General features: G+C 49.8%; 9 non-coding genes across 9 annotated transcripts; all 9 read right to left on the bottom strand.

Moving 5' to 3' along the window:
* Nucleotides 1–5571: 5571 nt before the first annotated feature.
* Nucleotides 5572–5690, bottom strand: LOC119351221. Its single transcript, XR_005169744.1, has one exon. It is a non-coding gene; the product is annotated as a 5S ribosomal RNA (ribosomal RNA).
* A 4716-nt stretch (nt 5691–10406) lies between these two features.
* LOC119351398 lies at nt 10407–10525 on the bottom strand. The gene has a single exon (XR_005169908.1). It is a non-coding gene; the product is annotated as a 5S ribosomal RNA (ribosomal RNA).
* Nucleotides 10526–10821: 296 nt separating this feature from the next.
* LOC119351287 lies at nt 10822–10940 on the bottom strand. The gene has a single exon (XR_005169806.1). It is a non-coding gene; the product is annotated as a 5S ribosomal RNA (ribosomal RNA).
* A 236-nt stretch (nt 10941–11176) lies between these two features.
* LOC119351271 lies at nt 11177–11295 on the bottom strand. The gene has a single exon (XR_005169791.1). It is a non-coding gene; the product is annotated as a 5S ribosomal RNA (ribosomal RNA).
* Nucleotides 11296–11592: 297 nt separating this feature from the next.
* Nucleotides 11593–11711, bottom strand: LOC119351074. Its single transcript, XR_005169615.1, has one exon. It is a non-coding gene; the product is annotated as a 5S ribosomal RNA (ribosomal RNA).
* A 297-nt stretch (nt 11712–12008) lies between these two features.
* LOC119351280 lies at nt 12009–12127 on the bottom strand. The gene has a single exon (XR_005169799.1). It is a non-coding gene; the product is annotated as a 5S ribosomal RNA (ribosomal RNA).
* A 296-nt stretch (nt 12128–12423) lies between these two features.
* On the bottom strand, nt 12424–12542 carry LOC119351196. The gene has a single exon (XR_005169721.1). It is a non-coding gene; the product is annotated as a 5S ribosomal RNA (ribosomal RNA).
* A 297-nt stretch (nt 12543–12839) lies between these two features.
* Nucleotides 12840–12958, bottom strand: LOC119351379. The gene has a single exon (XR_005169891.1). It is a non-coding gene; the product is annotated as a 5S ribosomal RNA (ribosomal RNA).
* A 296-nt stretch (nt 12959–13254) lies between these two features.
* Nucleotides 13255–13373, bottom strand: LOC119351149. Its single transcript, XR_005169679.1, has one exon. It is a non-coding gene; the product is annotated as a 5S ribosomal RNA (ribosomal RNA).
* Between the last annotated feature and the right edge of the window lie 260 nt (nt 13374–13633).

Raw genomic sequence — 13633 nt, 5'->3', positions numbered from 1 at the left:
AGACGATCTCGCGGAGCTTGTGGACCATAGGGGCTAGGATGAGGTCTTGGACCAACAGACGGTGGCCTGCGGGGACCGCGAGGTGGGGTGATGCCTCCTACATCACGCCAACCCATCACGTCTGGCAGAGCAGATCTCACAGGATAGAGATCGCGCATATCCGAATATCCAGCTTGCACTGCCGGTGCAAACCGAGTCAATGTGGCCCAATGGTCAGCACGGGTATTGAAGAGCTCTAACCTCAAGGCCCGATTTTCACGGTCCTTATCCTCGAGCATCTCAGCAGTGGTGCGAGTTCGTGAATCCTCCTGAGTGGGGTCAGCATAGATAGCCTGGAGATACCCTTGTGCTCCCGGAAGTGATCCTGGCATATACCGGAAATCAGAGTCCCGAAATAGACCAGACCTGACTCGCATGATGGTCATCATAGAGTAGGTGGCGTCCTGCACAGCCATCTCAATAGTAACCCCGAGTCCATAGGAGCAGTGAAGGGGCTCGGTGGATCCAGGATAAGATGGAAATATCCTGACAGTGCAGAGATACTGGCTTTGATTAAAGTCTCGGAATTGCTCTTCGACCGTGTACTCAGGATACCAGCGGTATCCAGCCTCAGTCATTACCCTGACCAACATGGCAGTATGGCCGGGTACATCTAGGCATCGAGTCAGGCGAACCACTTGATTGAGGTCGCGAGTGGCCATCTGAAAGCACAATCATCATGCAAAGGCATTAGAATTTCTAGCAAAATTTCGGCAGCATAACAGCTGTAAATGCTCAAGAAGGATTTTGAGACATTTGACAAAGGATTTCATACACACTCAACATCATCATATCAAAGTTCTGAGACCATCCTAACAACATAACGTGGTAGAAGAACTGAACTAGGCTTGTATCCATCAAACTTATAAGGTACTACTGATTAGTAACACGTGATCCTGATAGAGAGAATAGATCCTAATTCCTTAACCCCCGGTGAAAGAATAGACTGACTCAGATCAGAATGTCATAAGATAAAGGAGTAAAAAAGAGCCTTACGTTCCAACCCACAAACAATTCCCCTACATATAACTAAAGAATTTCTAGACTCAACATCGACCAGTTTGGCTTGGAGAACCTACAGGCAGTCCGGCTCTGATGCCAACGCTGTCAGGACCCCGACTCGATGTCACATCGATCTAGCCGGTAACACCTCATATCACTTTGCGGCCTCACGCACGGTATCCCCACAGGTGTCGCCTTACCTTTGCCCGGGACCATTTGCGCCTTTTGGCTCACGTATATGATAGTGTCGCTAGCATCCATGTGATAAGGAGCCCGGGCTGACATGACTAGTCGTAAACCCAAAGTGGCACAGACTTACAGGGACAGGCATCCATGACCCAGCTTCGAACGTGTCGGTCATAAGCAAGTGGGTCCGGGCTGTAGCACTGGGCTAGCAGGACTCCGGTAAACCGGGCTGTAGCGGGCTAACAGGACTCCGGTACTCAATGCGTGACATTTCCCTGAAGGGACAGACACAGGAACGAAGAAGGACACATGCCGGCCGGCCTAAGTGTTCCAGAGCAGTAGCAAGCTACCATGGCTCAGCGGTAACACTAGGAGACATTTCCCGGTAAGAGAGGCTACTAAAGATAAACAACTAGGTAGTCAGATCCCACACATACCAAGCATTTCAATCATACACACAATATGCTCGATATGTGCAAATACAACGAAGCATCACAACATGACTCTACGACACAAGTACTTTATTTAAGGCTCAGGGAGCCTTACATAACATACACAAAGGTACGGGTCTCACGACCCAACATTCAAGTCATACAGTCATACAAACCAACAGCGGAAGTAACTTGTCTGAGTACAGACAACTAGTAAGATAAAAGAGGCTTGGAAAGCCTAGCTATACTACGTGGTCCTTCACAAGCTCAGGGTCACCACCTGGGCCTTTAGCCTACTCGTTGATGTCAACGTCTACATAGAACCCATCAGAAGGGGTTGCAGCGTCTTCTGAAAAAATGTAAATTATAGCAACATGAGTACAAAGGTACTCAGCAAGACTTACATCAGATCCTACATACATGCACATTGTCAAGAAGGGTTGGTGGAGTTATTGCAGCAAGCTAGCTTTGACTCTTGGCTAGACTATCCTACGATACTTCAACTTGAAATGGTTTTGCGCACACGAGTCCACTACTCACCACTTCAATACACTACCGAGGATCCGCCTCCGTCTTCCTACGGAAGAGCCCTCCTCGGCACTCACACTTATCTTGAGGCTTTTAGTAGTTTCCATTTACTTGTTTATGAACTGTATAGGCAACCAAGTAGTCCTTTACCGCGGACGCGGCTATTCGAATAGATCATGATAACCCTGCAGGGGTGTACTTCTTCATACATGTTTCCACCACTTAGCGTCTGCACACGACATGTGCTCGGCAGACTTCAAGCGAAAGCCGACGTGGGTGTAGACCACGACCTACCTAAACACTTAAGCCTCTAGTCCAGGTTTATCGCCTATCCAGGTTCCATCCGCAGGGAGTCCGGCCGAGGTTTCCCATACGGCCCCGAACGATGTGAACAGGGTTCCCGAGATACCTAACGGGTATTCGGTACACCCGGCCACGTACCTACCGCATCACAGCCCACCCCTACGGTCAGCGCTGTCCACGGCCTCCAGTAGGCTACAAACACCAGAAACTACTTGCAACTCCTGGACAGAGAGCTAGGGTGAATAAGAAGTTGAGCGGGGTCATATTTCAGGGCCCAATGCATGGTAGTAGCTGTATCTTAAATCGCACATACAGATCTCAGTGCTTAAGGTCGGCTTCAATGAAACAACCCACCATGTACTCCTACATGGCCTCTCATCGATACCTTTACCAAATCGGGTTCACCACACCACTCTCATTACCGACATAACCATTTCACTCTAGCCCAACACCCAGATGAACCAGACCTGACACGACTCTAGGCATAGCAGGCATAGCAAGGTAGGAACAACACATACATATGGCTCAATCAACTCCTACACATGCTAGTGGGTTTCATCTAGTTACTGTGGCAATGACAGGTCATGCAGAGAAAATGGGTTCAACTACCGTAGCACATAGCAGTTTGAAACGCGTTGTCTTAATGCAGTAAAAGAGAGCAGGAGCGAGAGCATGGGTTTGTATCGATATGATCAAATGGTTGGTTGCTTGCCTGATGGTTCGATGCACTGATACGGTTCTTCGTTAGGGTAATCATGGTACTCCTCGGAGGCAGAACCTGTCGCAAAGGACACCGATACACAACCATCACCAAACAATGTGCAACAATATGATGCATGCATGAAACATGGCAATATGAGTGTGTTGGGCTAATGCAACTAAAACCAGAAGGGTTTGAACCAATTTGAATCAAAGATTCAAATTTCAAACTCAAACATGGCCTTTTAAGGTCCTTTTCCTTGTTCTGCTTTAAACATCAATTTAACTTGTTTGATCATGCATGAAAATAGTACATATGGATAGATTGGATTTTTTTGATCATTTTTCATATATAATTTGTCTGATTTGGAGTTACAGAATAAAAGTTATGAATTTTTGAAGTTTAAATTATATTCTGGAATTTCCTGATTTAATTTAAATCCAGAAATATATATATTGCGCCAGCATGACGTCAGCACGACGTCAGCGGTCAACTGCGGCTGGCTGGGGTCAAACCTGATGTGTGGGGTCCACACGTCAGTGACAGGGGGATTTTAACAGAGGTTAGTTTAATCCTAATTAAGAATTAGTGGCGCTGGGGCCCACTGGTCAGTGTCGGGGGGGTTAATTAACAGTGATTAGCACTAAGCTAACCACCTGGCCGACGGGGCCCACGCGTCAGTGACTCTGGGGGGGTCAAACCCCAGGTCGAACAAGTCAAACCCGCCGGCGGTTAGTCGCCGGCGAGGTCCGCGGCGTACATGTGCCCCGGGTTTCCTCTGTGGTGCTCCAAACGGCGTGCGGCTAGGTGCGTTGGAAAGCTAGCTCGATGGCGCGTCGGGCGGTGGCCGTGGCTGGGCCTGGGGTGGCCGGAGTCGACGGCAGCGAGCTCGGCTACGGCCGCCGGGGTTCGGTCGTGCACGGAAACGTGGTTGGAGCTCGAAGACGAGCGAGGCAAGGCGCTAGGGATGCTCTATGGGGCCTTACGAACCTGTTGGACTCGCCGGGGTGACCAAATGGTCACCGGAGCTGCGTCGACGGCGAGCTCGGCGACGGTGGAGGTTCGGCCGTGGTGGGAACGGAGTTACGGCGCGGGAACGAGGGGGAGAAGAGAGGGAAACGGTGGCGGAGCTCACCGCGGTTGCAGCGGGCGTCGAAGCGGGCTCGGGGACGCACTGGAGACGGCGAATCGACGGCGATGGTTGTCGGAGCCCGAGGAGGAAGACGATGGCGACGGCGGCTCCACAGGGCGTCCGGCGTCTTGTGGCTTGACGGAGAGCTTCAGGGCGAGGGGGCGGAGCTCCTGCGCGAGTCGGGAAGGCGAGGGGAGGCCGGTGGCGGCGGCTATGGCGAACGGCGGCGATGGGTGCGTTCGGACACGGGAGAGAGAGAGCGAGGGAGAGGAGAGGAAGAACCGGGGGAGAGTGAGAGAGTACGGGGAGGGCGTGGCGTCGTTCCAGGGCATCCAGACGGGGAGGGGAGAGGCAGGCAGGCAGGCGAACTGGTGGCGTGGCGCGGTGGCGCGCGCGCGCGCCGGGCACACTCCCCTCCCTCTGTCGAGGACGAAGACGACAGAGGAGGAGGCGGGCTGGGCCACCTGCTGGCTGGGCCGGCCAGCTACTGCTGGGCTGCACAGGGAGGAGCCCCAGGTAAGCTTCTCCTTCTTTTATTTATTTTTGTTTTCTAATTTCTGACATTTGTTTTGATTTAAATAAAATATTAAATCATTTATTTACCTTATGCCAATTTTTGCAGGAGCTAGATATATTATTCCAGAGCTCCCCAACAGGTGGCATAATTTTTGGACATATATTAATATATATAACTAATATATTTCCAATGCAAATATTTATGCATTAATTCCAAATGCCCAAAATAAATACCTATGAGCTCTTAAAAATATTGATTTGATTTTTATCTCTGTCCAATATTTTCAGAGAGCAACATGAGCATTTTCTTGGACCCTTTTGGAGAAATTTTTATTTGGGTCATTTTCAAAAATGATTCTGAGGGTTTCACAAATCCCCATTTCAAAATTAAATGGAATTTTAAACATGATGCACACACTCTGATGCATGACTAGCTAGGGTGTGACAACCCCCGTCTTCGTCCCTTATCCTCGCCCCTCCCAGCTCCACTACAAAGACGGTTGTACATTGCTTTGGCCGCTCCCTCTCAACTACGGAGACGAGTTTACCGCGGTTTCCACCCCTCCCTCTCAACCGCACCAGTGCACGCTTGCGGCGCCACAACGCCGCTGCTAGACGCGTGAATCGTGAGCACCCAGCTATAACTTTCTGCAATCGTGCAAAATAATAAAACACGGCATTATATTACTTACACGTGCGTTTTGTTTTGCAAGCGGCGCAAAAAAAATAAAAAGGGAATGCAACACAAGGACTTCCCAAGAGGTCACCCATCCTAGTACTACTCTCGCCCAAGCACGCTTAACTTCGAAGTTCTGATGGGATCCAGTGCTTTAGTGCTGGTATGATCGCATCCGACATTTTACCCCCGTCTTTGTCCCTTATCCTTGCCCCTCCCAGCTCCACTAGAAAGACGATTGTACATTGCTTTGGCCGCTCCCTCTCAACTACGGAGACGAGTTTACCGTGGTTTCCAGCCCTCCCTGTCAACCGCACCAGTGCACGCTTGCCGTCCCACAACGCCGCCGCTAGACTCGTGAATTGTGAGCACCCAGCTATAACTTACCGCAATCGTGCAAAATAATAAAACATGGTAAATATATTACTTACACGTGCGTTTTGTTTTGCAAGCGGTGCAAAAAAAATTAAAAAGGGAATGCAACACGAGGACTTCTGTCAGGACCCCGATCCTAAGTCACACCGATCTAGCATGTAACACATCATATCACTTTGCGACCTCACGCACGGTATTCCCATGAGTGCCACCTTACCTGGCCTGGGACCGTTTGCGCCTTTTGGCTCACGTATATGATAGTGCCGCTAGCATCCATATGACAAAGAACCCGGGCTGACATGGCTAGTCATGAACCCAAAGTGGCACTAACTTACAGGGACAGGCATACATGACCCAGCAATGAACGTGTTGGTCATCAATGAGTGAATCCGGGCTGTAGCAACTGGGCTAGCAGGACTCCGGTGAACCGTGCTGTAGCGGGCTAACAGGACTCCAGTATTCATCGCGTGACATTTCCCCGAAGGGACAGACAAAGGAACGAGGAAGGACACATGCCGGCTAGCCTAAGTGTTCCGGAGCAGTAGCAAGCTACCATGGCTCAGTGGAAGCACTAGGAGACATTTCCCGGTAAGAGAGGCTACTAAGGATAAACAACTAGATAGTCAGATCCCACACATACCAAGCATTTCAATAACATACACACAATATGCTCGATATGTGCAAATACAAAATGGCATCACAACATAACTCTACGACTCAAAGTATTTATTCGATAGGCTTCGAGGAGCGAGATATTACAAACACGGGTCTCATGACCCAGCATTCAGAGCACACAAGTCAAGCACAAGAGGAAGCTTAACATGTCTGAGTACAGACATCTACAAATGAAAAAGGCTGAGATGCCTGACTGTCTATCAGATCCTGCCGAGGGCACAAGATCGTAGCTGAGGTAACAAGCTAAACGTCGAAGTCCACGTGGAATTACTAGCGAGACTGAAGTCTCTCTACAAAAACATAAATTAAGCAACGTGAGTACAAATGTACCCAGCAAGACTTACATCAGAACTAACTACATATGCATCAGTATCAACAAAGGGGATGGTGGGGTTTAACTGCAGCAAGCCAGCTTTGACTCAGTGGCTAACCTAAACTACGAATGCAAGTAACTCTTTTGAGGTGGCGCACACGAGTCCACATATTCACCATATCAATACACCACTATGGATCTGCTCCCGTCTCCCTACGAGAACGCCATCCATAGCACTCACGCATATCTTGCGTATTTTAGAGTATCCGCTTTCACTTGTCTATGAACTGTATAGGCAACCCAGAAGTCCTTTACCATGGACACGGCTATTCGAATAGATCATATTAACCCTGTAGGGGTGTACTTATTCACACATGCTCTCACCACTTACCGCCATTTACACGACATGTACTCGGCAACCTTCAAGTGGAAGCCCAGCGAGGATGTCGGCCACGACCTGACTAACCACACAAGTCTCTCGTCCAGGTTTATCGCCTATTCGGGTTCCATCCGCAAGGAGATCCGGCCGGGGTGTCGCTCACGGCCCCAAACGATGTGAGCAGGGTTCCCAAGCCCACCATCCGGGTGCCACTTGGTACACCGTGCCACTGTGCCTAGTCTGTCCCAAGCCCACCTGTACCGGGTGCCACTTGGTAGACTACTAACACTACCAACAAACACCAGAAACTAGTTGCAACTCCTGGACAGAGATCGAGTTGATTAATAAGTCGAGAGAGCTTGGAGTGCCCGGAGCCCAATGGGTGGTAGTAACTGTTCATGGATCACAAACACAGAACTCAGTTCCTGAGGACGGCTGCAATGAGACAACCCACCATGTACTCCTACATGGCCTCTCACCGCTACCTTTACCAAATCGTGTTCACACACTTAGCTCTCAATAGTAGGACATGTTCACACACCTCCGATTCATCCCCGATGAATCAGATCTGACTCAACTCTAAGAAATAGCAGGCACGACAAACAAGCATGAATGAGTAGGCACATCAGGGCTCAAACAAATCCTACTCATGCTAGTGGGTTTCATCTATTTACTGTGGCAATGACAGGTCATGCAGAGGAAAGGGGTTCAACTACCACAGCACGTAACAGTTGAATCGTTGTTGTCCTAATGCAGTAAAAGAGAGCAGGAGCGAGAGAGTGGGATTGTATCGGAATGAACAAGGGGGTTTTGCTTGCCTCGCACTTCTGAAGATAATATAGTTCTTCATCGGTGTCATCGAACTCATCGTCGGAACATCGTCTACTGAGAGGGGACAAATACCGGCAAACAAGGAAGAACACAATCAATGCAATGCACAATATGATGCATGAATGTGACATGGCAAGATGCTGTGGTTTGAGCTAATGCAACTTGCAGCAAGTTAAATGGAGTTGGTTTGAATCCAGGATTCAAATTCAAACTCCATATGTGGATAATCGAATGCCATTTATATGATTTGTCCTAAACAGTAGTTATAAGTTGTTCTAACATGCATGAAAATGGTACAGATGGATAGATTGCATTTTTCTGATCATTTTTCATATATAAATTATTTCATTCTGAGTTACAGTTGAATTAATATGAATTTTTGAAGTTTTGGATATTTTCTGAAATAAATAAATCATTTTTGATTTATTTCAAATCCCAGAAAAATTTACTATGTCAGCATGACGTCGGTGTGACGTCAGCAGGTCAACTGGGTCGGCCAGGTCAAACCTGACCTGTGGGACCCACTGGTTAGTGACTCAGTTAACTAACTGAGATAATTAGTGCTAAACTAGCCCTAACTAAGCTGTCAGCAGTGCGGGGCCCATGTGTTAGTGGATCATCTAATTAACAAGTTAATTAACACTAATTAAACCTAACACTAATTAAACAGGGGCATGGGCCCACTCGTCAGTGAGAGAGAGAGGGGTCAAACCTCTGGGCGGACGGGGTCAAACCCCGCCGGTCAAAGCGGTCAACTCGTCGGCGTTTAGCCGCCGGCGAGGCCATATGCGGCAGCAGGCTTCGGGTTTAGTCCTCCATCTACCAAATCGATGGTGGAGATGCACTACGTGTTGCTGGTGGACTCGTGCGTCGAGTGGTGCAGGCGGTGTGTGCAGGGGTGGCCGGAGATGACGCCGACGTCAAGCCAGGCGGCGGCCGGAGCTCGGGTGCTCGCAGTTTGGTGCTACGGCCTGCGTTCGAGCAAGAAGCAGGCTGAAGAGGCTCTATGCGGCGCTGTGAGTGCAACAGGCACTCGCACGGGACCAAATGGTCACCGGAATGTGGCCGGCGACGAGCTCTGTGGCGGCACGGTTCGGTCTTCAAGGGGGCGACGGCTACAGCAAGAAATCGAGGCGGGGAAGAGGGGGATTCGGTGTGGAAGCTCACAGCGGTCACGCAGAGCAGCTCAGTCGGCTCGAGGAGGCGTCGGGGATGGCGTACGGTCGCCGGCGATCTCGGTGCAGAGGAGGCGGGGTCGAGCTCGATGGCGAGGCTCCACTACTTCCGGCGATGCGTGTCTCGTCGAGGAGGAAGAGGGGGACGAGGCAGAGCTTCTTGGCGCATAGGCGAGGCATGGGGTGGCCGGTGGCTACGGCAACGACGAGCGGCGGTGACGGTTGCCCTCGGACGCGAGACGGAGAGAGAGCAGAGGAGGGGAGAAGCACGGGAGAGATTGAGAGAGAGGTCCAGGGGGTGGCGTGGCGCTGCGAGAGGTGTCTAGGGGGAGGAGGAGGCAGCCAGGCAGGGAGGAGGTTGCCGGCGTGTGGCTGCGAGCGCCGGGCACGCGCCCCTGCCTACTGGCGCGAGGAGGAAGGCGACAGAGAGGTTGCGGTGGTGGGCTGGGACGGCTTTGGTGGGCTGCACAGGTAGGTGGCCAGGTAAGTGGCCCAGGTAAGCGTTCTCTCTCTCTCTCTCTTCTAAATTGTTACTGTTTTTTATTTTCTGTAACTGTGTTTGGCTTTAATAAAAATGCCAGGGCATTTCCAAAAATCATGAAACTGCTCAATGTCACTGTTTGGAATATTTCCAACAGGAAACATTTCAGTTTGTGATTATTTGAGCATTTAAAATATTATTTAGCAATTAAATGCCCAAATTCAAATACCGTATGATTTAATTCAAAAATCCAGAATGGCCTAGAAAAATGTGCACCATTTTTGGGAGAGGTTCTAGACCAATCCAAAAATAATGAACTTTTCTGAAGAGCATTTTGGGTTCATTGAGAAAATTTTTATTTGAACCTAGTTGATTTGATCTGGTGCTAGGGTTTGAGCAATCCCCATTTCAATTTAAATAAAATTTAAACATGATGCACACATGAAGGGCTAGTCTAGTGCCTACCTAAACTAGGGATGTGACAACTCACCCCCACTAAACAAGAATCTCGTCCCGAGATTCAAGCGTAGGGTAAGATGAAGGGGGAACGCAAATTGCTTTGGCCGCTCCCTCTCAACTACGGAGACGAGTTTAATAAAACACGGTAAATATATTACTTACACGTGCGTTTTGTTTTGCAAGCGGCGCAAAAAAAATTAAAAAGTGAGTGCAACACGAGGACTTCCCAAGAGGTCACCCATCCTAGTACTAATCTCGCTTAAGCACGCTTAACTTCAGAGTTCTAATGGGATCCGCTGCTTTAGTGCTGGTATGATCGCATCCGACATGTTACCCCCGTCTTCGTCCCTTATCCTCGCCCCTCCCAGCTCCACTACAAAGACGGTTGTACATTGCTTTGGCCGCTCCCTCTCAACTACGGAGACGAGTTTACCGCGGTTTCCACCCCTCCCTCTCAACCGTACCAGTGCACGCTTGCCGCGCCACAACGCCGCCGCTAGACTCGTGAATTGTGAGCACACAGCTATAACTTTCCGCAATCGTGCAAAATAATAAAACACGGTAAATATATTACTTACACGTGTGTTTTGTTTTGCAAGCGGCGCAAAAAAATTAAAAAGGGAATGCAACACGAGGACTTCCCAGGAGGTCACCCATCCTAGTACTACTCTCGCCCAAGCACGCTTAACTTCAGAGTTCTGATGGGATCCGGTGCTTTAGTGCTGGTATGATCGCATCCGACATGTTACCCCCGTCTTCGTCCTTTATCCTTGCCCCTCTCAGCTGCACTACAAAGACAATTGTACATTGCTTTGGCCGCTCCCTCTCAACTACGGAGACGAGTTTAACGCGGTTTCCACCCCTCCCTCTCAACCGCACCAGCGCACGCTTGCCGCGCCACAACGCCGCCGCTAGACTCGTGAATCGTGAGCACCCAGCTATAACTTACCGCACTCGTGCAAAAAAATTAAAAAGGGAATGCAACACGAGGACTTCCCAGGAGGTCACCCATCCTAGTACTACTCTCGCCCAAGCACGCTTAACTTTAGAGTCCTGATGGGATCCGGTGCTTTAATGCTGGTATGATCGCATCCTACATGTTACCCCCATCTTCGACCCTTATCCTTGCCCCTCCCAGCTCCACTACAAAGACGATTGTACATTGCTTTGGCCGCTCCCTCTCAACTACGGAGACGAGTTTAACGCGGTTTCCACCCCTCCCTCTCAACCGCACTAGTGCACGCTTGCCGCGCCACAACGTCGCCGCTAGACTGGTGAATCGTGAGCACCCAGCTATAACTTACCGCACTCGTGCAAAATAATAAAACACGGTAAATATATTACTTACACATGCGTTTTGTTTTGCAAGCGGCGCAAAAAAAATTAAAAAGGGAATGCAACACGAGGACTTCCCAGGAGGTCACCCATCCTAGTACTACTCTCGCCCAAGCACGTTTAACTTCGGAGTTCTGATGGGATCCGATGCTTTAGTGCTGGTATGATCGCATCCGACATGTTTCCCCCGTCTTCGTCCCTTATCCTTGCCCCTCCCAGCTCCACTACAAAGACGATTGTACATTGCTTTGGCCGCTCCCTCTCAACTACGGAGACGAGTTTAACGCGGTTTCCACCCCTCCCTCTCAACCGCACCAGTGCACGCTTGCCGCGCCACAACGCCACCGCTAGACTCGTGAATCGTGAGCACCCAGCTATAACTTACCACACTCGTGCAAAATAATAAAACACGATAAATATATTACTTACACGTGCGTTTTGTTTTGCAAGCGGCGCAAAAAAAGTTAAAAAGGGAATGCAACACGAGGACTTCTCAGGAGGTCACCCATCCTAGTACTACTCTCGCCAAAGCACACTTAACTTTGGAGTTCTGATGGGATCCGGTGCTTTAGTGCTGGTATGATCGCATCCGACATGTTACCCCCGTCTTCGTCCCTTATCCTTTCCCCTCCCAGCTCCACTACAAACACGATTGTACATTGCTTTGGCCGCTCCCTCTCAACTACGGAGACGAGTTTAACGCAGTTTCCACCCCTCCCTCTCAACCGCACCAGTGCATGCTTGCCGTGCCACAACGCCGCCGCTAGACTCGTGAATCGTGAGCACCCAGCTATAACTTACCGCACTCGTGCAAAATAATAAAACACAGTAAATATATTACTTACACGTGCGTTTTGTTTTGCAAGCGGCGCAAAAAAATTAAAAAGGGAATGCAACACGAGGACTTCCCAGGAGGTCACCCATCCTAGTACTACTCTCGCCCAAGCACGCTTAACTTCGAAGTTCTGATGGGATCCGGGGCTTTAGTGCTGGTATGATCGCATCCGACATGTTACCCCCGTCTTCCTCCCTTATCCTCGCCCCTCCCAGCTCCACTACAAAGACGATTGTACATTGCTTTGGCCGCTCCCTCTCAACTACGGAGACGAGTTTAACGCGGTTTCCACCCGTCCCTCTCAACCGCACCAGTGCACGCTTGCCGTGCCACAACGCCGCCGCTAGACTCGTGAATCGTGAGCACCCAGCTATAACTTACAGCACTCGTGCAAAATAATAAAACACGGTAAATATATTACTTACACGTGCGTTTTGTTTTGCAAGCGGCGCAAAAAAAATTAAAAAGTGAGTGCAACACGAGGACTTCCCAAGAGGTCACCCATCCTAGTACTAATCTCGCTTAAGCACGCTTAACTTCAGAGTTCTAATGGGATCCGGTGCTTTAGTGCTGGTATGATCGCATCCGACATGTTACCCCCGTCTTCGTCCCTTATCCTCGCCCCTCCCAGCTCCACTACAAAGACGGTTGTACATTGCTTTGGCCGCTCCCTCTCAACTACGGAGACGAGTTTACCGCGGTTTCCACCCCTCCCTCTCAACCGTACCAGTGCACGCTTGCCGCGCCACAACGCCGCCGCTAGACTCGTGAATTGTGAGCACACAGCTATAACTTTCCGCAATCGTGCAAAATAATAAAACACGGTAAATATATTACTTACACGTGTGTTTTGTTTTGCAAGCGGTGCAAAAAAATTAAAAAGGGAATGCAACACGAAGACTTCCCAGGAGGTCACCCATCCTAGTACTACTCTCGCCCAAGCACGCTTAACTTCAGAGTTCTGATGGGATCCGGTGCTTTAGTGCTGGTATGATCGCATCCGACATGTTACCCCCGTCTTCGTCCTTTATCCTTGCCCCTCTCAGCTGCACTACAAAGACAATTGTACATTGCTTTGGCCGCTCCCTCTCAACTACGGAGACGAGTTTAACGCGGTTTCCACCCCTCCCTCTCAACCGCACCAGCGCACGCTTGCCGCGCCACAACGCCGCCGCTAGACTCGTGAATCGTGAGCACCCAGCTATAACTTACCGCACTCGTGCAAAAAAATTAAAAAGGGAATGCAACACGAGGACTTCCCA

This window comes from Triticum dicoccoides, chromosome 1B, assembly GCF_002162155.2.
Source record: "Triticum dicoccoides isolate Atlit2015 ecotype Zavitan chromosome 1B, WEW_v2.0, whole genome shotgun sequence".
In the NCBI taxonomy this organism is placed as follows: Eukaryota; Viridiplantae; Streptophyta; class Magnoliopsida; order Poales; family Poaceae; genus Triticum; species Triticum dicoccoides.
Note: the sequence above shows the minus strand (reverse complement) of the source record. Positions and strands in the feature narration are given on the sequence as shown.